A 23,555-nucleotide genomic window follows, 5' to 3' on the forward strand; every position below is an offset into this window, starting at 1 on the left:
ACCCCTTCCTTTTCAGTCCTGATGAAGGGTCTCAGCCCAAAAATTGTGACTATTTATTCCGCTCCATAGATGCTGCCTGACCTGCTGAGTCCCTCCAGCAATTTGTGTGTCTTGCTCCAAATTTCTGAAAAATCTCTTGTTTATCCATTTGAACTAATGCCTGGAACTATCTTAGAAATGCTGTGAAGGGTGTTAAATCTTTGAGTTCATATCTTTGTAGTGGCAAACACTACTGCTTCTTGAAGATAACAAAAAAATGGTCAAACACTTCACGTGGGATTTCTCTTGTCACTGTTTCACATTTCAGTGAACAAATATTTTCTGCAGCATAAGGACAATCAAAAATACAACTGCTCTATCAGGCTATGACACCACTTAACAGGTACTAAGTTCTCGTATCCATGGTGGGTAATTGGTGTATAATCACAAGGGAATTAAATAAACTACTGTGGATGAAAATCTAGACACAAATATCCAGCTCAAATGTTATGGTATTTCTTGCTAGCTTAGTCTAATATCAGATTACCCCATCTAAAACTACATGTGTAGCATCACAATGAGGTGAAATACAAGCAATTGGGGTCTTGATCCAAATTGCTTCCACAGATACTGCCTGATTGCTGAGATCTTCTGCTCCAGATTCTAGCCACTGCAATCCCTTGTATCAATCAGGAACCCTTCTTCTAACAGGAACCCTTTTAGATTTGCATCTGTGGTTGTTCTTCCTAAATGAGATCCAAATTTATTTTATAACCTTCTATTGCTAATTCCAAGTGTCATGCCATCTGTTAGCTTAGTTATTGTTAGGGAGTAGAGATCATAAAACCATTAGGAGCAGAATTAGACCTTTCAATATATTGTGTTTGCTCTGCTATTCAATTATAGCTCATTTTTTCCCCTCAACCCCATTCTCCTGCCTTCTCCCCATAACTCTTAACTCCCTCCAAGCAGGTAACGATCAACTTCTGCTTTAGATACACCAAATGACTTCATCTCCATATCCCTCCATGGCAATGAATTCCAGAAATTCATCCTCATCTCCGTTCTAAAGGGTCCTCCCTTTATGTTGACAGATTCCACCATGCCCTGGTATGGAAACAACAATGCCCTTGTATGGAAAAGCCTACAACAAGTAGTGAATATGGCCCTCCCCACCACTGGGCACACCTCTATGGAGTGATGTTGCGGGAAAGCAGCGTTCACCATCCAGGCCATGTTGACTTCTCACTACTGCCATCCACACCACCAGGTTCAGGAAGAGTTATTACCCCTCAACCATCCTGGGCTCTTGAACCAGAGGGGGAACTTCACTCACTTATCTCTGAACTGTACCCACAACCTTCAAGGACACTTCGTCTTATGTTCTCAATACTTATTTATTATTATTTCTTCTCTTTCTTTTGTATTTGCAGAATCTGTTGGTTTGTTGGATGTGGTCTTTTATTGATTCTATTGTGTTTCTTGTACTTGCTGTGATTGCCTGCGTATATGGTGATATACTATATGTACTTTGCTAATAAATGTACTTTGAACTTTATTCTGAGGCTGTAGTCTCAGACCCAAGACCTGCCTACTCACGGGAACATTCTCTGCACAGGCTTTAGTTATTTGGTAGTTGTCAATGAGATCCCAGTCATCCTTCTGAACTTCACCATGTACAGGCTCAAAGTATTGAAAAAGGTATTGAAAAGGTCAGGCAGGTGACCAACTTTGAAATTCAGGCACAGCTCTTTAAACAAAGATAATTCCCTCTTAGAACCAATGCAGATATATTTAATAGCATGCAGTTACGTGATGTAAAACATTTAATTTGTTCGTGAGACATACTGTCTATCACTCCTCTTTGCATCTGAAGACTATATAGGTAGATCTCACATTACGTTGGGGTGATGGGGTGGGGGGGGGGGGAAGGGTTACATTCCTATTTTATTGGCCCTCTTTAAATGACCAAGAGGACAACAGAACATTAATCACTTTCTTATTACTGTTCAACAAGAGAAAGGAATATGTATATTAAAGTTGACCAAACATAGACTTCTCATTTCTATCATTTCCTCCTTAAAAAGAGAGCAATGAACTTGTTGTTAAAGACAAGAGCATAGAAAATATTTTAAAAGATAAAAAGTAAAGGATTTTTTTTCAGTACACACTTAGCAGTGTTACTTAAAATGCTAATAGATTTCAGCAAGGACAGAAAAATTACCCATTTATATTTATTTGGCATGGGAGATATCCATCAATTTAAAGTGATTAAATACATGTCAACACAAGATTGGGGGAATTAATTATGCTTTCCGGAAATTTTTCTGAAAAAATGCAAATAGAAACTGGCTTCTTGCACTTAATTTTTTTGACAAAAATCCTATTTACAAGCTCTGCAAATCAATATTTTCTTGCTGTCGGACTATGGTAGCTTTAAAAATGGCAGAAAATAAATATAACTTTGAATTTAGGAGCAGTCAGGCAACTATAATGGGCCAATGTTCCTGGGTTGTGCATTGTAGAATACCAGCAGGAAACCAGCGAGCAGCTGCAGAGTTACAAGCACCATACTGTATTCATCATCATCTGCCCTTTGCTATATGCCTCATCCAACTTACTGCAGCATGCCACTTCTCAAACATTCTGTTAAAAGAATAACTATTATTTTCTTCTATAACAACAACTGAAAGTACTGAGCATGCTCAGCAAGTGAGGCAGCATCAGCGTAGAGGCAAACAGAAAGACCACTTCAGTTCATCGACCTCTCATTTGGAACTGTTAAAAATGAGAAAAGTAACACTTTTCAGATGTAGAGGGGAAGAGGAGGAAAGACAATAGACAACAGACAGTAGGTGCAGGAGTAGGCCATTCGGCCCTTCTAGCCAGCACCGCCATTCACTGTGATCATGGCTGATCATACACAATCAGTACCCCGTTCCTGCCCTCTCCCCATATCCCTTGACCCCGCTATCTATAAGAGCTCTATCTAACTCTCTCTTGAATACATCCAGAGACTTGGCCTCCACTGCCTTCTGGGGCAGAGCATTCCACATATCCACCACTCTCTGGGTGAAAAAGTTTTTCCGCATCTCTGTTCTAAATGGCCTACCCCTTATTCTTAAACTGTGGCCTCTAGTTCTGGACTCACCCATCAGTGGGAACATGCTTCCTGCCTCCAGTGTGTCCAATCCCTTAATAATCTTATATGTTTCAATCAGATCCCCTCTCATCCTTCTAAATTCCAGTGTATACAAGCCCAGTCGCTCCAATCTTTCAACATATGACAGTCCCGCCATTCCGGGAATTAACCTTGTGAACCTACTCCCTCAATAGCAAGAATGTCCTTCCTCAAATTTGGAGACCAGAACTGCACACAATACTCCAGGTGTGGTCTCACCAGGGCCCTGTACAGCTGTAGAAGGACCTCTTTACTCCTATACTCAATTCCTCTTGTTATAAAAGCCAGCATGCCATTAGCTTTCTTCACTGCCTGCTGTACCTGCATGCTTGCTTTCATTGACTGATGTACAAGAACACCTAGATCTCGTTGTACTTCCCCTTTTCCTAACTTGACTCCATTTAGATAGTAATCTGCCTTCCTGTTCTTGCCACCAAAGTGGATAACCTCGCATTTACCCACATTAAACTGCTTCTGCCATACATTTGCCCACTCACCCAACCTGTCCAAGTCACCCTGCATTCTCATAACATCCTCCTGACATTTCACACTGCCACCCAGCTTTGTGTCATCAGCAAATTTGCTAATGTTACTTTTAATCCCTTCATCTAAATCATTAATGTATATTGTAAACAGCTGCGGTCCCAGCACCAAACCTTGCGGTACCCCACTGGTCACAGCCTGCCATTCCGAAAGGGACCCGTTAATCGCTACTCTTTGTTTCCTGTCAGCCAGCCAATTTTCAAACCATGTCAGTACTCTGCCCCCAATACCATGAGCCCTAATTTTGCCCACTAATCTCCTATGTGGGACTTTATCAAAAGCTTTCTGGAAGTCCAGGTACACTACATCCACTGGCTCCACTGAAAGAGCAAAGACAACTTCTGCGATGGGACCTGGCTTGTTCGTGTAACAATTCCTTTGGAGTTGTCCATTTCAATGGTGGCAGATGGAGAAAGAAAAATGATAGAAGAATATAGAAACATAGAAACCCTACAGCACAAAACAGGCCCTTCGCCCACAAAGTTGTGCCGAATGTCTCCCTACTTTAGAAATTACTAGGGTTACCATAGCCCTCTATTTTATTGAGCTCCACGTACCTATCCAAAAGTATCTTAAAAGCCCCTATCGTATCCACCTCCACCACCATTTCCGGCAGCCCATTCCACGCACTCACCACTCTCTTGAGGAAAAAACTTAGCCCTGACATCTCCTCTGTACCTACTCCCCAGCACTTTAAACCTGTGTCCTCTTGTGGCAACCATTTCAGCCCTGGGAAAAAGCCTCTGACTATCCACATGATTAATGCATCTCATTATTTGTACACCTCTATCAGGTCACCTCTCATCTTTCGTCACTCCAAGAAGAAAAGGCCAAGTTCACTCAACCTATTCTCATAAGGCATGCTCCCCAATCCAGGCAACATTAAATCTTCTCTACACCCTTTCTATGGCTTCCACATCCTTCCTGTAGTGAGGTGACCATAACTGAGCACAGTACTCCAAACGGGGTCTGACAAGGGTCCTATATAGCTGCAACATTACCTCTTGGCTCCTAAATTCAATTCCACGATTGATGAAGGCCAATACACCATATGCCTTCTTAACCACAGAGTCAACCTGCGGAGCTGCTTTGAGCGTCCTATGGACTCAGACCCCAAGATCCCTCTGATCCTCCACACTGCCAAGAGTCTTACCATTAATACTATATTCTCCCATCATATTTGACCTACCAAAATGAACCACTTCACACTTATCTGCGTTGAACTCCATCTGCCACTTCTCAGCCCAGTTTTGCATCCTATCAATGGCCTGCTGTAACCTCTGACAGCCCACCACACTATCCACAACATCTCCAACTTTTGCGTCATCAGCAAACTTACTAACCCATCCCTCCACTTCCTCATCCAAGTCATTTATAAAAATCATGAAGAGTAAGGGTCCCAGAACAGATCCCTGAGGCACTCCACTGGTGACCGACCTCCATGCAGAATATGACCCATCTACAACCACTTTTTGCCTTCCATGGGCAAGCCAGTTCTTTATCCACAAAGCAGTGTCCACTTGGATCCCATCCCTCCTTACTTTCTCAATAAGCCTTGCATCGGGTACCTTATCAAATGCCTTGCTGAAATCCATATACACTACATCTACTGCTCTTCCTTCATCAATGTGTTTAGTCATATCCTCAAAAAATTCAATCAGGCTCGTAAGGCACGACCTGCCTTTACAAAGCCATGCTGACTACTCCTAATCATATTATACCTCTCCAAATGTTCATAAATCCTGCCTCTCAGGATCTTCTCCAGCAACTTACCAACCACTGAAGTAAGACTCACTGGTCTATAATTTTCTGGGCTACCTCTACTCCCTTTCTTGAATAAAGGAACATCCACAACCCTCCAATCCTTGGGAACCTCTCCTGTCCCCATTGATGATGCAAAGATCATCGCCAGAGGCTCAGCAATCTCCTCCCTTGCCTCCCACAGTAGTCTGGGGTACATCTCATCCAGTCCTGGCAACTTATCCAAATTGATGCTTTCCAAAAGCTCCAGCACATCCTCTTTCTTATTATCTGCATGCTCAAGCTTTTCAGTCCACTGCAAGTCATCACTACAATCACCAAGATCCTTTTCCATAGTGAATACTGAAGTAAAGTATTCATTAAGTACCTCTGCTACTTCCTCCAGTTCCATACACACTTTCCCACTGTCACATTTGATAGGTCCTATTCTTTCACGTCTTATCCTCTTGTTCTTCACATACTTGTAGAATGCCTTGGGGTTTTCCTTAATTCTGCCCGCCAAGGCCTTCTCATGGCCTCTTCTGGCTCTCCTAATTTCCTTCCTAAGCTCCTTCCTAGTAGCCTTGTAATATTCTAGATCTCTAACATTACCTAGCTCTCTGAATCTTTTGTAAGCTTTTCTTCTTGACTAGATTTATTCCAGCCTTTGTACACCATGGTTCCTGTACCCTACCATAACTTCCGTCTCATTGGAATGTATCTATACAGAACACTACACAAATATCCCCTGAATATTTGCCACATTTCTTCCGTACTTTTCCGAGAACATCTGTTTCCAATTTAAGCCTCCAATGTCCTGCCTGATAGCCTCATAATTGCTCTTTCTCCAATTAAACACTTTTCTAACTTGTCTGTTCCTACCTCTCTCCAATACTATTGTAAAGGAGATGGAATTATGATCACTATCTCCAAAATGTTCTCCCACTGAGAGATCTGACACCTGACCAGGTTCATTTCCCAATACCAAATCAAGTACAGCCTCTCCTCTTGTAGGCTTATCTACATATTGTGTCAAGAAACCTTCCTGAACACACCTAACAAACTCCACCCCATCTAAACCCCTCACTCTAGGGAGATGCCAATTGATATTTGGGGAATTAAAATCTCCCATCACCACAACTCTGTTATTATTACACCTTTCCAGGATCTGTATCCCTATCTGCTTCTCAATATCCCTGTTACAAATAGGCAGCCGATAAAAATCACCCAGTAAAGTTATTGCTTCCTTCCTGTTCTTAACCTCCACCCACAGAGACTCCGTAGACAATCCCTCCATGGTGTACACCTTTTCTGTAGCCGTGACACTATCTCTGATCAACAATGCAATGCCCCCACCTATTTTGCCTCCCTCCCTGTCCTTTCTGAAACATCTAAAACCCGGCACTTGAAGTAACCATTCCTGTCCCTGAGCCATCCAAGTCTCTGTAATGGCCACCACATCATATCTCCAAGTACTGATCCAGGCTCTAAGCTCATCCGCTTTGTTCAGAACACTCCTTGCATTAAAATAGACACATCTCAAGCCTTCAGTCTGAGCGGTCTATATTGCACTGTGAGGAGTGCTGAAAGGAGCTGATGCTAAAAGGGAACACTGAAAATACTCAACACATTGAGAAGCATCTAAAGAAAGACAGAGATGAAGTAAGTGGTAGAGGACCCTACATCGGAATTGTCCTGGTGCAGACAGGCAGGAATGGGTGGCCCTCTGAAATTAATGTACTGTGGAGTGCACATTAATTCAATGTGCAGAGACAAAAGGCGGGGTATTTTGCTTGGAACTTACAACTGAGAGCAGAAGAGAAGGAAAGAATGCTGGACCTGTGGGATCTGATCACATTCATTGCTGGAAATCTGAAGTAAAAGAGTCTCATTCGAAATACACAAACAAGTTGATTTATGGAAAATAATTTTCAGTTACACATGCTTATGGCTGCCCTTAGAGCAGAACAATCAGGAAAGACAAATTATCTAAAATTGTTGAGAACCCACTTGAGGTGGAATTAGAAGTATTAAGAAAGGAGGACAGGGGTAGATGTGGAAGTTAAGGCAGGATAGATGCTGCCATTTGAGTTCTGTGTAAGGATAGGAAGCAGCACCAGAAGACATTAATGCAAAAGGGCCACCGTCCACAAGAAGGCTCACATCCTGCTCGTTGCGTCCACATTCTCCTTTTCGGAAGTAAAACCAGAGCAGGAGTCTCTGGAGTAGAGTAGAACAGAGATCTAGGGGTCCCTGAAAGTGGTGACACAGATGGACAGAGTGGTGAAGGTGACAACCTCACTGGTTGGCAACTAGAGCACACAAAATGGAAAGTTATGCTGTACCTGTACAAGATGTTGGTGGGACCACACTTGGAATATTGTGTGCTGTTCTGGTCACCGTGTAAATAACCTAGAGAGTGCCGAAAAGACTCACAACAGGTGTTGCTGGCAGTGGTGAGCTCAAGCTAAAAGGAGAGGGTGAGTAGGCTGGCACGGTTTTACCTGGAGAGAAGGCGGGGGGGGGTGGTGGCTACAGGTCTATAAAATCATGAAGGACATAAATAGGGTGTCGGGAATGGGGGGGGGGGGGGGTGGGGGGAGGTCATAAACACAAGAAAGTCTGCAGATGCTGGAAATCCAGAGTAACACACCAAATGTTCGAGGAATTCAGAAGGTCAGGCGGCATCTATGGAAATAAATAGTCATGCTTCCGCTGGAGAGGGAAAACACCGGAATAAAAAGATGGGTGGAGTGGAAGTGTGGGTGGCCACAGCCTTCTTTCAAGGGCAGGGAAATTTAAACTGTAGAGCACAAGTTTGTTGAGAGGAGGAGCTGAAAGTCTCCCCCCCCCACAGAGAGTAGTGTGCATACTGTATGAAGCAAGTTGCCAGAAAGTGTACAATTACAATGTTTAAAGGACATTTGGACAGGTACACATATAGGGAAGGCTTAGAGTAAAATGGGCCAAAAACAGGCAAATTGAATCGAATTGACTTTATTTCTTACATCTTTCACATACGAGTAAAAATCTTTACGTTACGTCTGCATCTAAATGTGCAATCATAGTAATTTATAATAAACAGAACAGTCAATGTAATATAGAGTACACTCAAATCAGTCTGATGGCCTGGTGAAAGAAGCTGTCCCAGAGCCTGTTGGTCCTGGCTTTTACGCTGTGGTACCACTTCCCGGATGGTAGCAGCTGGAATAGATTGTGGTTGGGATGGCTCGGGTCCCCAATGAGCCTACACATTTCACACACCTGTCTTTGTAAATGTCCTGAATCATGGGAAGTTCACAACTACAGATGCTCTGGGCTGTCCACACCACTCTCTGCAGAGTCCTGCGATTAAGGGAGGTACAGTTCCCATACCAGGCAGTGATGCAGCCAGTCAGGATGCTCTCAATAGTGTCCCTGTAGAAAGTTCTTAGGATTTGGGGGCCCATACCAAACTTCCTCAACCGTCTGAGGTGACAGAGGCACTGGTGTGTACAGACCACATGAGGTCCTCGGTGATGTGGATGCCAAGGAACTTAAAGCTGTTCACCCTCTCAACCCCAGATCCATTGATGTCAATAGGGGTTAATAGGGCCCATCTCCATTCCTCCTGTAATCCACAACCAGCTCCTTTGTTTTTGCAACATTGAGAGAGAGAGGTTGTTTCCTTGACACCACTGTGTCAGAGAGATGACTTTTTCCCTGGAGGCCACCTCGTTATTGTTTGAGATAAGGCCAATTAATGTAGTGTCGTTGGCAAATTTAATTAGCAAATGGGACTAGCTCAGGTAGGGAACAAAGGGCCTGTTTCTGTGCAGTATAACTCCGACACCACTCAAATGCAGATGGAGCAGGTGTTGTGTTTCCTCCATGGCCTGAGCACCAGGAGGTCATGGATCAGCAGTACTTGAAGCACAGATGTGAGCTACAGATAACCATTAAAACTACCGCAAGTGTGTGGGGAAATAAAACAGAGTTACACAAGATGCAAGATTTCCCTTGCCTTGCTCAACTTCTGTATTGATTCTCAGCTGGCCGGTTCAGTCGTTCATCGATGGGAGCCACTGTAGGACTGAACAATCTATATGGAATGGATAGTTGGCATCAGGAGTTTTTATTTCAGTGGGTTTGGGGGAAAAAGGAGATACGAGATGTAACTGTAACTTTGATCCAGTGCTAATAACTAAATGAGCTTTATAATTACAATAATTATATTAGTTATTATCTAATAAGCTATAATAAGATTCCAAGCAGCAATATTCGGCTGAACTTCCAACTCTGATGCATCTACATATGATGTGTGTTTCACGTCTCCAGCATCTGTGGCTGAAAGATTTTGTGGCTCCACATTAGCTAAACACTGTTTAACCAGAAGTCCTGTTGTTCATGAATACTTCTGGTTAGTACGGTAGTGCAGAGACCACTAAGAATGTGCAGATGACGTAACACTGTATGAGGAAAGCTGGAGAAGGGACACGCACTAAATTTATCTGGCATCTTGTTTTCTGTGATCACTCCAGTTGAGCATGGTGTTCTCCAAAGGGGCCATCTGATGGTGGTTCCACATGGCCGTAGAAGCTAACCCAAGATCCATGCATTCTGGACTACCGGTTTTGAGACATCTCAATCCTGCCCCCTTCATATCACTTCATCACGAAGCTTTATCCAGGATATTCGGGTGGATTCTCTGAATAGAGTGCACCTGTACGTGATTTTGCTTAACACGGGGAGGCTGATGCATGGGCAGCCACCATATGGTCCTTGATATATCATTGTCAGAGTACAGTGGGACTGGACTGACAGACCCCCTCATCCCTGCTGCAGCTTTCCTCCACCTTCACTACCTTTATGATATGGCATCATCATCTTCTTCCAGTTCCACTGCTGAGGTCTTGGTTGGATCGCTCCTTGGACATCCCCTTTTACTTCACCCTTTTAGGAGCCAAATGGCAGATGGCTAAAGTCCACATGTCATCACTCTTGGGTTCTCAGGATCTTACAAGCCTCTCCACCACAACAAGGCAGCGATCCTCATCATTACCACAACTGTGAACTTTAGCAAACTTCTTTTGGACGCAGTTCTTCCGGGTGACTCCCTTCACTCTGGTTCCGCTGGCAGCTGACAAGACTTGGAGACACGAGAGATTGCAGATGCTGGAAGAGCAAATCAAAACTCAGCTGCTGGAGAGTCAAGCTGAATGGTCTCAATCCGTTTCCATCGGCAGGTGCTGTCTGCTCCGAGCTCCTTTAGCACTTTGCCTCTTGCTGATCAGGCTTATCTACTTCTGTGCAGCCAGCCGGGAGATCATGAATACATATCCGCAGTGGTCTGGACAAATCCAAAGAAGTCTGCGGGTATTTCCACAGACACAGATAACGAGCAGCTATGGGACATTCTGGCAAATGGCTACAGATTTCTGTCACTGCGTGATGAGCTAAACTCAGCCTCTGGCAACTACCTTCTGAGAAATCGAGGAACAGGAAAAAAAGAATTCACGAATATTCTTTACCGCTTTACCTTAACCCAGCATTTTGTATCTACAGAAATTAGACTTTGGGTATCCTGTGAGGAGTGTTTCATCCATTTTCTACCATTTACAAGGCACAGCAGGAATACGTGGCACGGTGAGCACAGCTCAAACAACACTCAGGAAGTTCTACACCACTGAGGTCACTCTACTCACCATCTTAAACATTCACTGAATCCCCTACTATCAACATCCTGGGGGTTACCATTGACAGGAAACTGACCTGGTCTAGCCATATCAACACGGTGGCTACCAGAGCAAGTCAAAGGCTAGGAATCCTGTGGTGCGTAACTCATCTCCTGACTCCCCGAAGCCTGCCCACCATCTACACGGCTCAGGTCAGGTGTGTAACTCGCCACCCGCCTGGATGAGTGCAGCTCGATCAACACTCAAGAAGCTTGACACCACCCAGTACAAGGCAGCCCACTCGATTGGTACCCCTTCCACAAGCATCCAATCCCCCCCACCCCCACCATCGGCCAACAGTTACAACAGTGTATACTACCCAAGATGCACTGTAGCAGCAGACCCAAGTTCCTAGGGCAGCAGCTTCCAGACCCACTACCACTACTATCCAGAAGGATGAGAAGAGCAGATACCTGGAAACTTCACTTGGAAATCCCCCTCCACGTCACTCACCATCCTGACTTGGAAACATATCGCCGTTCCTTCATTGTCACTGGGTCAAAATCATGGAATTCCCTCCCTAATAGCACTACACCTCAGGGACTGTAACGGTTCAGGAGCACAGCTCATCACTACGTTCTCAGATGTATCTAGGGATGGCGAATAGATGCTGGCTTAGCTGACGACGCCCATTTATGGTCAAAGGAAAAAAACTCCCTCCACCGCGAATGCAACATGGAGTGTGTTCACTGTCGCAGTTCAACAAGGTTTCCTTAACACACCCTTCAAACACGCAAACTCTGCCAACTGGAAAAACACGGGAGCCAAACACAATTCATTAACTTTAATCCAGAATCCCTTCCATAATCCATTTTAATCAGTCTTAATAACTGTACTTACGATCAGCAAAGGTGCCCTTTCTTTTAACTCTTTGGTAAAGCAGTATCGAGTTATCTGGATTTTTCGAGGATGGATTTCAATGGTTATTTCTAGTTTCAAGGACAACCATTTCTTATAATGTCTTTACTACGGCTCGAAAATTGGGCTTATAGGTAAGTGGCATTCTGACTGTATTTACTGTAAATAAATAGACCCTCTCATCAGCACGAGAAAACCACAGCGTTCACACACAGCAGCTGCTGTTCCCTGCCATGCGAGGCAAACTAAACTTTTAGCCTACCTGAGACCCCAGCTGCTCCGTCATTCAAAGCCATGCTGGCGGAAGAGTACACTATAAAACTTTCAAGAGCTGCGGAATCGCCTATCGGCTTCGGAGTTTACCTGAGATTACATTACAACCGGGTAGTCTGCCGTACCGGAACGTTGAAACAACTCATGCGCTGCCAGGCGTTGTAAAACTCCACCGCGGAGCGGAATACTGACTTGTATTCCCTTTCTGGTTGCAAATTCAGCGGTGTGTCTAACCAAGGAAGTTGCAGTGTTCATGTGCCTGGTTATGAAATTACGAGGCGGAGTCTGATTTACATTTCCAATAGCACGCTCGCTTGGTCGACCATTCACCATGCGTTGGAAACAGCTGTATTTATGTCCGTATGTACACTGTTTTGCTGCAAGGCAGAGGCATCACTCGACACGCGTCGTTTGTAGCTCGGTTTATAACTGTTAAAAGGCTGCCTTAATTCTCTAATGCGGGACAACTACTTACTTAAAGCGTTGGTTTGCTGTTCAGAGCAGGCGGCGAAGACTAGCTAACAGTGCTAGAAGCGACGGAGCAGGAAGTAAAACCGTAGCGGCGCCTAAACGGGCGGCCGCGCTAAAATCCACTGGCTCTCTCGGATATTAATTTAGACCAATTGAGTTCCCTGTTATACTCGTTTATTCCCAATCAGTAGGGAAATGCACTTTTAAAAGCATGCTGGCGGAAATGGGTCGGATTTTCCGCCTTCTTTCCAACCCACATTCACTGGGTCGGATCCAGGCAGCCCGATCCCGTTACCCCGAAATATTAAAGCAACTACGTTTCCAGTCACACCCTATTCCCCCCCCCCCCCTCACATAGCTTTAGATCCTGCCTTCTTGTATTAATCAATAGATTTTTAATGTTTCTAACTTTCAGAGGTAAAGAGCAAACAATAAAAGACCGTTTTTAAAATGTTAAACCACACACACACACACACACACACACACACACACACACACACACACACACACACACACACACACACACACACACACACACACACACACACACACACACACACGGCAGCATCTATGGAAAAGACACAGCTTGTAAATCTGCCTACAGTAGGTCATCCTCAAACTCTGAGTCACGGGGCAAGAAGGGATCTAGTGAGGGAGGCCACAAGAGACCCATGACAACTCTGGAGAAGTTACAAACATCAGTGGCTGAGATGGGAGAGATTGCACATACAACAACTGCTGCCCGGGTGCTTCACCAGTCACAGCTTTATGGGTGAGTGGCAAAGAGAAAGCCACTGTTGAAAAAGATCGCATGAAATCTTGGCTAGAGTTTGTCAGAAGGCCCGTGGGAGACTGAGGTTGCCTGGAAGAAGGTTCTCTGGTCTGATGAAACCAGAATTGAGTTTTTTTTTGCCCATCAGACTGAACACTATGTTTGGTGTAAACCAAAAACTCACACATGATCAGGAAGACGCCATCCCTGCCGTGAAGCATGGTGGGGCTGCATCAGGCTGTGGAGATGCTCCACTGCAGCAGGCCCTGGAAGGTTTGTGAAGGTAGAGGGTAAAAGGACAGGGAAATCCTAGAGGAAAACCTGATCCAATCTGCAAGATAAGTTTTATTTACCAGCAAGAAAATGACCCCAATCATAAAGCCAAAGCTACACAGGAATGGCTTAAAACAACAAAGTTAATGTCCTGGAGTGGCCAAGTCAGAGTCCAGACGTCAATCCAATTGAGAATTTGTGACTAGCGGTTCACTCACAATCCCCATGCAGTCTGACAGAGCTTGAGCATTCCTGTAAAGAATGGGGAGACTTGCAGTGTCCAGATGTGCAAAGCTGATAGACACCAATCCACACAATTGCTGCATCTACTAAATACTGACTTGAAAGGGGTGAGTACTTATGCAATCAATTATTTGGTGTTTTGTATTTGTAATTAATTTAGATCACTGTAGAGATCTGTTTTCAGTATGACACAAGAGTTTTTTTCTGTTGATCAGTGTAAAAACAACAGATTAAATGCATTGTGATTCAATGTTGTAAAACAATAAAACATGAAACCTTCTAAGGGGGTGAATACTTCTTATAGGCACTGTATATGTATATAACATATATACCGTATATAGAAATCAGACAATGTTTCTTCAAACCAGGGATAAAGCGGATAACACATGACAACTTATGAAGGCAAGGATAAAATCTACATATGAACCACACACGAATAACAAATTAAAATGCATTAATATTAAATATTGTAAGGTACGGACAGTTAGCTAGAGGCACTTTGAATACAATGAGGCTGGGAGTTCAGAAGCTTCACTGGCTGGTGGAAGAAACTGTTGCTCATCCTGACTGTTCTTGTTTTTGTCTCCTGCCTGATGCTGGATGGATAGGTGGGATCCTCAATAGTATGAAGCAAAGCCTCCATTTTCTTGCAGCTGCCATCAGTCGGGAAGAACAGAAATCTGAAAAACCACATAATCAGGTTCGAGAACAGTGATGTATTTTCAAGCAATTGGTTCTTGAGCCAATTTGCACAATCCTAATTACTACCTCAGTATAGCAATGCTATGGCCACCTTTTTTTATCTTACTGTGTTTTCTTGTATAATTTTGTGTACCTTATGTACAATTCATTTTTTTTGTGTATGTTGTGTTTCTAATACTAAGTGCCTGTGATGCTGCTGCAGGTAAGCTTTTCATTGTACCTTTGAGAACATGTAATTGTGCTCGTGATAGCAAACTCAATTTTGACTTTGAACCCTTGAAATCTTGACCTCCTAATCGCTGCCTCGTGCACTTCATTTGTTCAGCTGCATTGTACTTTCTTGGGAGATGCAACTTCACATTCTGTATTCAGTTTTAATCGCCTCAGTTTAATTATGTATGGCATGATCTGTCTGGATGTCATACAAAACAAAAATACTTCACTGTATCTTGGGACGTGTGGCAAAAATAAACTAACACCAATACAAAATGATCTCATTTCTGGTTGGCAACGTATAATGTGAGGTGTGCCACAGTGATGGATGCTGGGACCTCGGCTTCGTACACTGTACTGTATATAAATGCAAATGATGGCATATTACTTTTTTATTACATTACCCATTTATTACTTTGCTTTTTAAGCAAGGAAAGTATGTTATGAAGAGGACAGAAGAAAGCTGGAAGGAGGTGAGATAGGTTAAGTATGTCAGAAAAAATCTGGCAAAAGGAGTCTTACATGTGTACATTATGATTGCACAAAACATACAAAATAGTATATTATCAAAATAGCATTTTATCTAAAGAATTTCAGAGCTCTGAGGGTCTAGGCATTCTGCTACTTAATTTACAAAAGGCTATCTTATAGATAGAGCATATGATTAGGAAAGGTAAAGTCATGTATATTGCAAAGGGAGTTGTCATTTACTGCTAGGGAGGTCATGCTTCAGTTATATAGAGCATTGGAGTACAAAGTACAGTATAGAGCTCCTTATTGAAGGAAGGATGTTAATACGGTGGGAATGATTCAGGGAAAGTTTATTAAACTTGTCCTAAGAATAAGTGTGTTTCTTATGAAGAAAGGTTAGACAGCCTAAGTTTGTACCTGTTGTAGTTTAGAAGACTGAGAAGGGATTTAATTGAAAAATGAAAGATCTTAGAGACTCTTGAATGAATGGATATGGAGAGGATGCTCCCTCTTATGGAAGGATCTACCACTTACTACTTATTTATGAGTGTGCCCATTTATAACATGAAGTGATGTTTCTTCCCCTCATAGCTTATGATTCTCTTTTCCTAAGGGTTCTGGATTCAGAATAGCTGATAGCTTTAAAATAAGTTAGATAGGTTCTTGGTAAGCAAGAGGGTAAAAGATTGTGAAGAGAGGCAGGAGAGTGGAGTGGAGTTGAGTTTACAATCAGATCAGATCAATTCTACTCTTTCTGAGTGGCAGATGAGACGTCAGGGTAAGTGTGGTGGATTTCTTATGCTCAATCATCTGAGCATGATTAAAAAAAATTAAAATGCAAAACTAATCAAACTCCTTAAACTGAACAGAAATATTTTCAGAAAAAAATCTATCTTTCCCCTTTGTATATGCAGCTTTAACCAGGCATTCTTTCATTCTTTCTTTCTTTTTTTTTCTATAGGGATGTTAGGGGGAGGGGCTAAGGGGAGGGGGGATGGGTAATACACTTTTTTTTCATACACTTTTATTCTGTAATTACTTGAAAACACAATAAAAAAAGTTTAATAAAAAAAAATTTTCATTGAGAGCACTGGGGTCTCAGATCCTGACTCGGGTATAATCTGGTGCAAGATCCTAGAGATTATTTCCCCGTGTAAATTCAGGGGAAACTCAGCAAGACAGAGCTCTGCCAATGGACTGTATTAGAAGTGAAAGATTCAGCACTCTGAATCCTTAAAAAGTTCATTCATGGAAATTCTGAATTAGTTTTCAACAGCTCTAAACTTATGAGACAGATCCAATCCCTTGTTATGATGAAATTATACTTGCTGCCTTGGAATCGTACTTGGAAATTGAATCAGCATTTTTTTCTAACAGATGACCTGGATAATAGTTAATTGTATTTTGTTCCACATTTTATTTTCAGATGACAAGTGAAGTTCTGGAAATAAATCCTACAAAACTTTGCACATTTAGTTACAGAGGGGTTAACTGCTACCTCGTGAAACCTGCCCAATCTGTCTATTACCGGTTCAACTGTTTTGGAGGGGCACTCTGGCTCACAATCTCCAAAACATAGCAAGCATAAAGTCACAAGAAGAAATTTGATTCATGTAGAGAAGGCAAAATAATGTTCAGAAAGAAATCTGGATTTTAAAGAGGAAATATGCTTTTGAAGTAATAATTCTAATTCTGTTTGAAATCGTCAACACTAAATAAGCACTGAAGAAATATGGCCCATGTGTCAAACCACAGGTCCAGGGATTTAGTACAAATGACATCACAGTTCACAAAATCACTTGAAAGGAAAAGCAGAAGGATCAATTAATGCAAAGCCTAATCCTAGCTCTGGTGGGAGTGTTGTTTGCTTTTCAACACAGTAGCATACTGGTTAGCACAATGTTTTACAGTACAGGCAACCTGGGTTCAATTCCCACCACTGCCGGTAAGGAGTTCGTGTGTCCTCCCAGTGACTGTGAGGGTTTCCTCCGGGTGGATCAGAATTAGAATCAGGTTTATTATCACCGGCATGTGTCGTGAAATTTGTTAACTTCGCAGCAGCAGTTCAAAGCAGTACATAATATAGAAGAAAAATATAATAATAATAAATAAGTAAATCAATTACAGTATATGTATATTGAATAGATTAAAAATCATGCAAAAAACAGAAATAATATGTATTTTAAAAATGAGGTATTGTCCAAGGGTTCAGTGTGCATTTAGGAATCGGATGGCAGAGGGGAAGAAGCTGTTCCTGAATCGCTGAGTGTGTGCCTTCAGGCTTCTGTATCTCCTACCTGATGGTAACAGTGAGAAAAGGGCATGCCCTGGGTACTGGAGATCCTTAATAATGGACACTGCCTTTCTGAGACACCGCTCCCTAAAGATGTCCTGGGTACTTTGTAGGCTAATACCCAAGATGGAGCTGACAAAATTTACAACCCTCTGCAGCTTCTTTCAGTCCTGTGCAGTAGCCCCCCCACCCCCATACCAGACAGTGATGCAGCCTGTCAGAATGCTCCCCACGGTACATTTATAGAAGCTTTTGTGTATATTTGTTGACATACCAAATTTCTTCAAACTCCTAATGAGGTATAGGAAGAGGAGAGCCATCCGCAGTACCACCGATGCGGCAGAGAGGGCCTCAAGATGGCTGTGGCTCAAGAGGGGGGAGCCATGGAGTCATGTGTAGCTAGCCATCTGGACACAAGATGGGGTCTGATCAGCCCCGACTGGGTCACCTGGAAAAGGGTGTATGATGTTGAAAGACCCAAAACACCCGATGATTCCAGGAACATCACTGATGATGTGTCCAGAAGCATCAGTAGATGTATGCACACAACTGTCTTGCCTTCTTTATAACTGCATCAACATGTTGGGACCTGGTTAGATCCTCAGAGATCTTGACACCCAGGAACCTGAAGCTGCTCACTCTCTCCACTTCTGATCCCTCTATGACGATTGGTATGCCTTACCCTTCCTAAAGTCCACAATCAGCTCTTTCGTCTTAGTGACGTTGAGTGCCAGGTTGATGCTGCAACACCACTCCACTAGCTGGCATATCTCACTCCTGTACACCCTCTGGTCACCACCCGAGTTTCTACCAACAATGGTTGTATCATCAGCAAATTGATAGATGGCATTTGAGCTATGCCTAGCCACACAGTCATGAGTATAGAAAGAGTAGAGTAGTGGGCTAAGTACACACCCCTGAGGTGCACCAGTGTTGATCGTCAGTGAGGAGGATATGTTATCACCAATCTGCACAGTTAGGAAGACTTACAGTTAGGAAGTTGACGATCCAATTGCAGAGGGAGGTACAGAGGCTCAGGTTCTGCAACTTCTCAATCAGGATTATGGGAATGATGGTATTAAATTGCAGCTACAGTTGATGCACAGCATCCTGACATAGGTGTTTGCATTGCCCAGGTGATCTAAAGCCGTGTGAAGAGCCATTGAGATCGTATCTGCCATTGACCTATTGTGGAAAAAGGCAAATTGCAATGGGTCCAGGTCCTTGCTGAGCAGGAGTTCAGTCTAGTCATGACCAACCTCTCAAAGCATTTCATCACTGTAGATGTGAGTGCTACTGGGCGATAGTTATTAAGGCAGCTCACATTATTCTTCTTAGGCACTGGTATAATTGTTGCCTTTTTGAAGCAAGTGGGAACTTCTACCCGTAGCAGTAAGAGTTTGAAAATGTCCTTGAATACTCCCGCTAGTTGGTTGGCACAGGTTTTCAGAGCCTTACCAGGTACTCTATTGGGACCTTCTGCCTTGTAAGGGTTCACCCTCTTTAAAGACAGCCTAACAATGGCCTCTGAGATGGAGATCTCAGGGTCATCAGGTGCAGCAGGGATCTTCACAGCTGTAGTTATATTCTCCCTTTCAAAGTGGGCATAGAAGATGTTGAGTCGGTTATCTCCAGCAGTAGCAAATCAAGGCAACTGGACTTGCTGTGTTGTCTAGATGCTTTGCCACTCATCCAAGAGGCTTCTTCAGTTTTAATCCATGGTGGGTAGCTTCCCTGAGAGTTGTTTAACGGTATAGTAATCCCATGAGGGTCGTTAAGAGTCATAGAGGTAATGTGAGGGTTCTCCCTTTGAAAGCATGCAGAGAAGATGTTCAGTTCATCTGGTATCACTGAAGCATCACTGCCATTCATGCTATTGGGTTTGCTTTGTAGGAAGTAATGTCTTGCAAACCCTGACAGAGTTGTTGTATGTCCAATATGGCCTCCAACCTCATTCTAAATTGTCTCTTTGCCCTTGAAATAGCCCTCTGCAAATCATACCTGGTTTTCTGGTACAGGGGTGGGTCATCAGACTTGAATGCCACAGATCTAGCCTTCGGCATACGATGTACCTCCTGGTTCATCCACGGCTTTTGGTTTGGGAATGTACAGTAACTCTTTGTGGGCACACACTCATCCACACAGTTTTAATGAAGTCGGTAACAACTGCAGCATACTCATCCAGATTCAAAGATGAATCCCTGAATACAGTCCAGTCCACCAATTCAAAGCAGTCCTGTGCTTCCCTTGTCCAAACCTTCTTGGTCCTCACTACTAGTGCTGCAGTCTTCAGTCTCTGCCTGTAATCAGGCAGTAGAAGTACAGCCAGGTGATCAGACTTCCCGAAGTGAGGGCGTGGAATAGCACTTTCTTGATGGTGGTATCACAATGGCCCAGTTTGTTGTTTCCTCTAGTATCGCATGTGATCTGTTGATGGTAATTGCTTAGTGATTTTTTCAGACTGGCCTAGTTAAAATCCCCCAAAACGATGGTGAAGGCATTGGGGTGCTCCGATTTCCTCCCACAGTCCAAAGATGTTCCAGTTCGTAGGTTAATTGGTCATTGTAAATTGTCCTATGATTAGGCTAGGATTAAGATGTTCCAGTTCGTAGGTTAATTGGTCATTGTAAATTGTCCTATGATTAGGCTAGTATTAAGTTGGGGGATTGCTGAGCACCATGGCTCAAAGGGGAAAACCGCCTATTCCGTGCTGTATCTCAATCAATCAATCAAACGATCAATCAATAAATAAACTAATTAACAAATGAACACATAAATGAGTGACCACAATGGAGATACATTAGTAAGTTAACACTGCCATATCCACCCTCCCAACCTCACCATCAAAGTCCTGAAGTTACCAATAGTTATCAACATTAATTTCCCACCATTAGCTAGTCTTGAGCTCATTAAGTAAAAGTAATCCCACAATGCTGCAGGTTCAGAAGTCCCAGGACTTAGACAGAGTGCTGATGAAAGAATTGGGGTACATTTCCAAGTCTAAACAGTGTACCATGATAGGTGTGCCCTTGGACCTCATGCTGCTCTCCTTTGTGGTGGTAGATTGGGAGGGTGCTGTTGGAATAGTCTAGACAAGGAAGTGTAGTGCAGTATGCCATCAACACAAGTGATTCTGCAGATGCTGGAAATAAATAGTTACACACACAAAATGCTGGAGGAACTCAGCAGCTCAGGCAGCATCCATGTTAAGGAATAAAGAGTCCATGTTTCAGACCGAAACCCTTCCAGTCCTGATAAAGGCACAAAACGTTAACTCTTTATCCTTTCAATAGATGCCGCCTGGCCTGCTGAGCTCCTCCAGCACTTTGTGTGTGTTACAGTGTAGAATGTAAATGGTGCCAAGTTGCACCAATGAATATTTGGGGACTGGATGCAGTACTAAAGAAGCTAATGATGGGGAATGTGGCAATCTTCTTGAATTATATTAAGATACAGTCATCCAGGCAAGTGAAGGACACTTCTTCATACTCCTTATGTGGCTGATCTATGGCAGAAAATCTTTGAAGACAATTACAAGTTGCTCAACAGAAGATCCAGCTCTGATGAGACCATTTAGTGACAGTATTTATGTGGTTGATCTAATTGAGCTTTTGGTCACTGGTGATCTCCGGACTTTGATGATGAGGGACTTGGTGAGGTGATCGTCAAGGACTGTTTGGATCGGAAACAGCTTCTTCCCCCAGGCTGTGAGATTACTGAACTCTCTGCCACCCAGGTCTCATCACGTATGAAGCACCAGTGGCATTATGCTGTTTACTTTTCAACTTGTGTTGCGAATGCTCCTTATTATTTGTTCATTTATTTGTGGTAATATTACTTTATGTATTGTGCGTGAGTTGTATGTATCTTGGTCCAGAGGAGTGTTGTTTCATTTGGTGGTATACATGCACCTGGCTGAAATGACAATAAACTTGAACTTGAATGTGGCTGTTTCTGTCTCCATGTACTGACATTACTGCGTTCTGATCAATGTTTGTTGCAAATGTAAGACTGCACTTCCACCAAAACTGGTCTGATGGAATGGTGTCTTGTCAGGGTGTCCAATCACAAACAAGAGAAAATCTGCAGAGGCTGGAAATCCAAGCAACACACACTAAATGCTGGAGGAACTCAGCAGGCCAGGCAGCATCTATGGAAAAGAGTACTGTTGACGTTTTGGGGTGAGACCCTTCGGCAGGACTGGAAAAACGCTGAAGGGTTAGAGCAAGAAGGTGGGGGGAGGGAGGAAGAAGTACAAGGTGGTAGGCGATAGGTGAAGCCGGGAGAGGGGGAGTGGTGAAGTAAAGAGCTGGGCAATTGATTGGTGAAAGAGATACAGGGCTGGAGAAGAGGGAGTCTGATAGGAGAGGACAGAAGACCATGGAAGAAAAAAAAGTGGGAGGAGCTCCAGAGGGAGATGATGGGCAGGTAAGGAGTGTTCATGTTTGCTGTTGTGTGCTGGGGCAGCAGGCTGAGGGTAGCAGACACCAACAGAATCAACAAACTCATTCGTATGGCCCGTGATGTTGTGGGGGTGGAACTGGACTCTCTGACGGTGGTGTCTGAAAAGAGGATGCTGTCCAAGTTGCATGCCATCTTGGACAATGTCTCCCATCCACTCCATAATGTACTCGTTAGGCACAGGAGTACATTCAGCCAGAGACTCATTCCACCGAGATGTAACACTGAGCGTCATAGAAAGTCATTCCTGCCTGTGGCCATCAAACTTCACAACTCCTCCCACGGACTGTCAGACACCCTGAGGCAATAGGCTGGTCCTGGACTTATTTCCACTTGGCATGACTAACTTATTATTATTTAATTATTTATGGTTTTACATTGCTATATTTCTTCACTATTCTTGGTTGGTGCTGCTGTAACAAAACCCAATTTCCCTCGGGATCAATAAAGTATGTCTGTCTGAGATAAGGTGAGAGAGGGAAATGGGAATGGGAAATCGTGAAGGGGGGGGGGTGCATTACCCAAAGTTTGAGAGATCTATGTACATGTCATCAGGTTGGAGGTTACCCAGACAGAATATAAGGTGTTGCTCTTCCAACCTGAATGTGGCCTCATTGCAACAGTAGAGGAAGTTATAGACTGACAGATCAGAATGGGAATGGGAAGTGGAATTTAAATGGATAGCCACGGATATCCCACTTCTTCTGGCAGATGGAGCGTAGATACTCGGCGAAGTGGTCTCCCAATCTATGTCGGGTCTCACCGGGAGCACTGGATACAGTAGATTACCCCACCAGACTCACTGGTGAAGTGTCGCCTCACCTGGAAGAACTGTTCAGGGCCCTGGATGGCACTGAGGGAGGAGGTGTAGGAGCAGGTGTAGCACTTGCTCCGCTTGCAAGGATAAGTGCCAGGAGGGAGATCAGTAGGGGTAGGGAGGGACAAATGGACAGGGAGTCGCATAGGGAATGATCCCTGGGAAAACATAAAGTGGTGTGTGTGTGTGTGTGTGTGTGTGTGTGTGTGTGTGTGTGTGTGTGTGTGTGTGTGTGTGTGTGTGTGTGTGTGTGTGTGTGTGTGTGTGTGTGTGTGTATGTGTGTGTGGGAAAGATTTGCTTGGTGGTGGGATCCCGCTGGAGATGACATAAGTTACGGAGTATTATGTGCTGGACGTGGAGGCTTGTCAGCATGTGTGTGTGTGCTATTTGTGAGATTTTGATCACTGATGTAATGAAACATTCATTCATTGAAAGGCAGTTTCAAATTTGGCTGTCAGAGGTATTTGTCATCACAGAAAATAATTGTCAAGCCCTTAGTTTGCACTGTGCAAAGTTCATATCATTAATCACTCAGCTGCTAGAATAAAAC

General features: G+C 43.5%; 1 protein-coding gene across 3 annotated transcripts in view; it reads right to left on the reverse strand.

Annotated features, from left to right (window-relative positions):
• The window catches only part of LOC140717116 (alpha-1,3-mannosyl-glycoprotein 4-beta-N-acetylglucosaminyltransferase C-like), an 80,541-nt gene extending 67,491 nt beyond the window's left edge, over positions 1–13,050 (reverse strand). The window contains exon 1 of one of the 3 annotated variants that reach the window (XM_073030360.1): positions 12,764–13,050. The gene's annotated coding sequence lies outside the window, so the exon portion shown is untranslated. The other 2 variants (XM_073030361.1, XM_073030359.1) reach the window with 2 other exon arrangements.
• Between the last annotated feature and the right edge of the window lie 10,505 nt (positions 13,051–23,555).

This window comes from Hemitrygon akajei, chromosome 27, assembly GCF_048418815.1.
Source record: "Hemitrygon akajei chromosome 27, sHemAka1.3, whole genome shotgun sequence".
NCBI lineage: Eukaryota > Metazoa > Chordata > Chondrichthyes > Myliobatiformes > Dasyatidae > Hemitrygon > Hemitrygon akajei.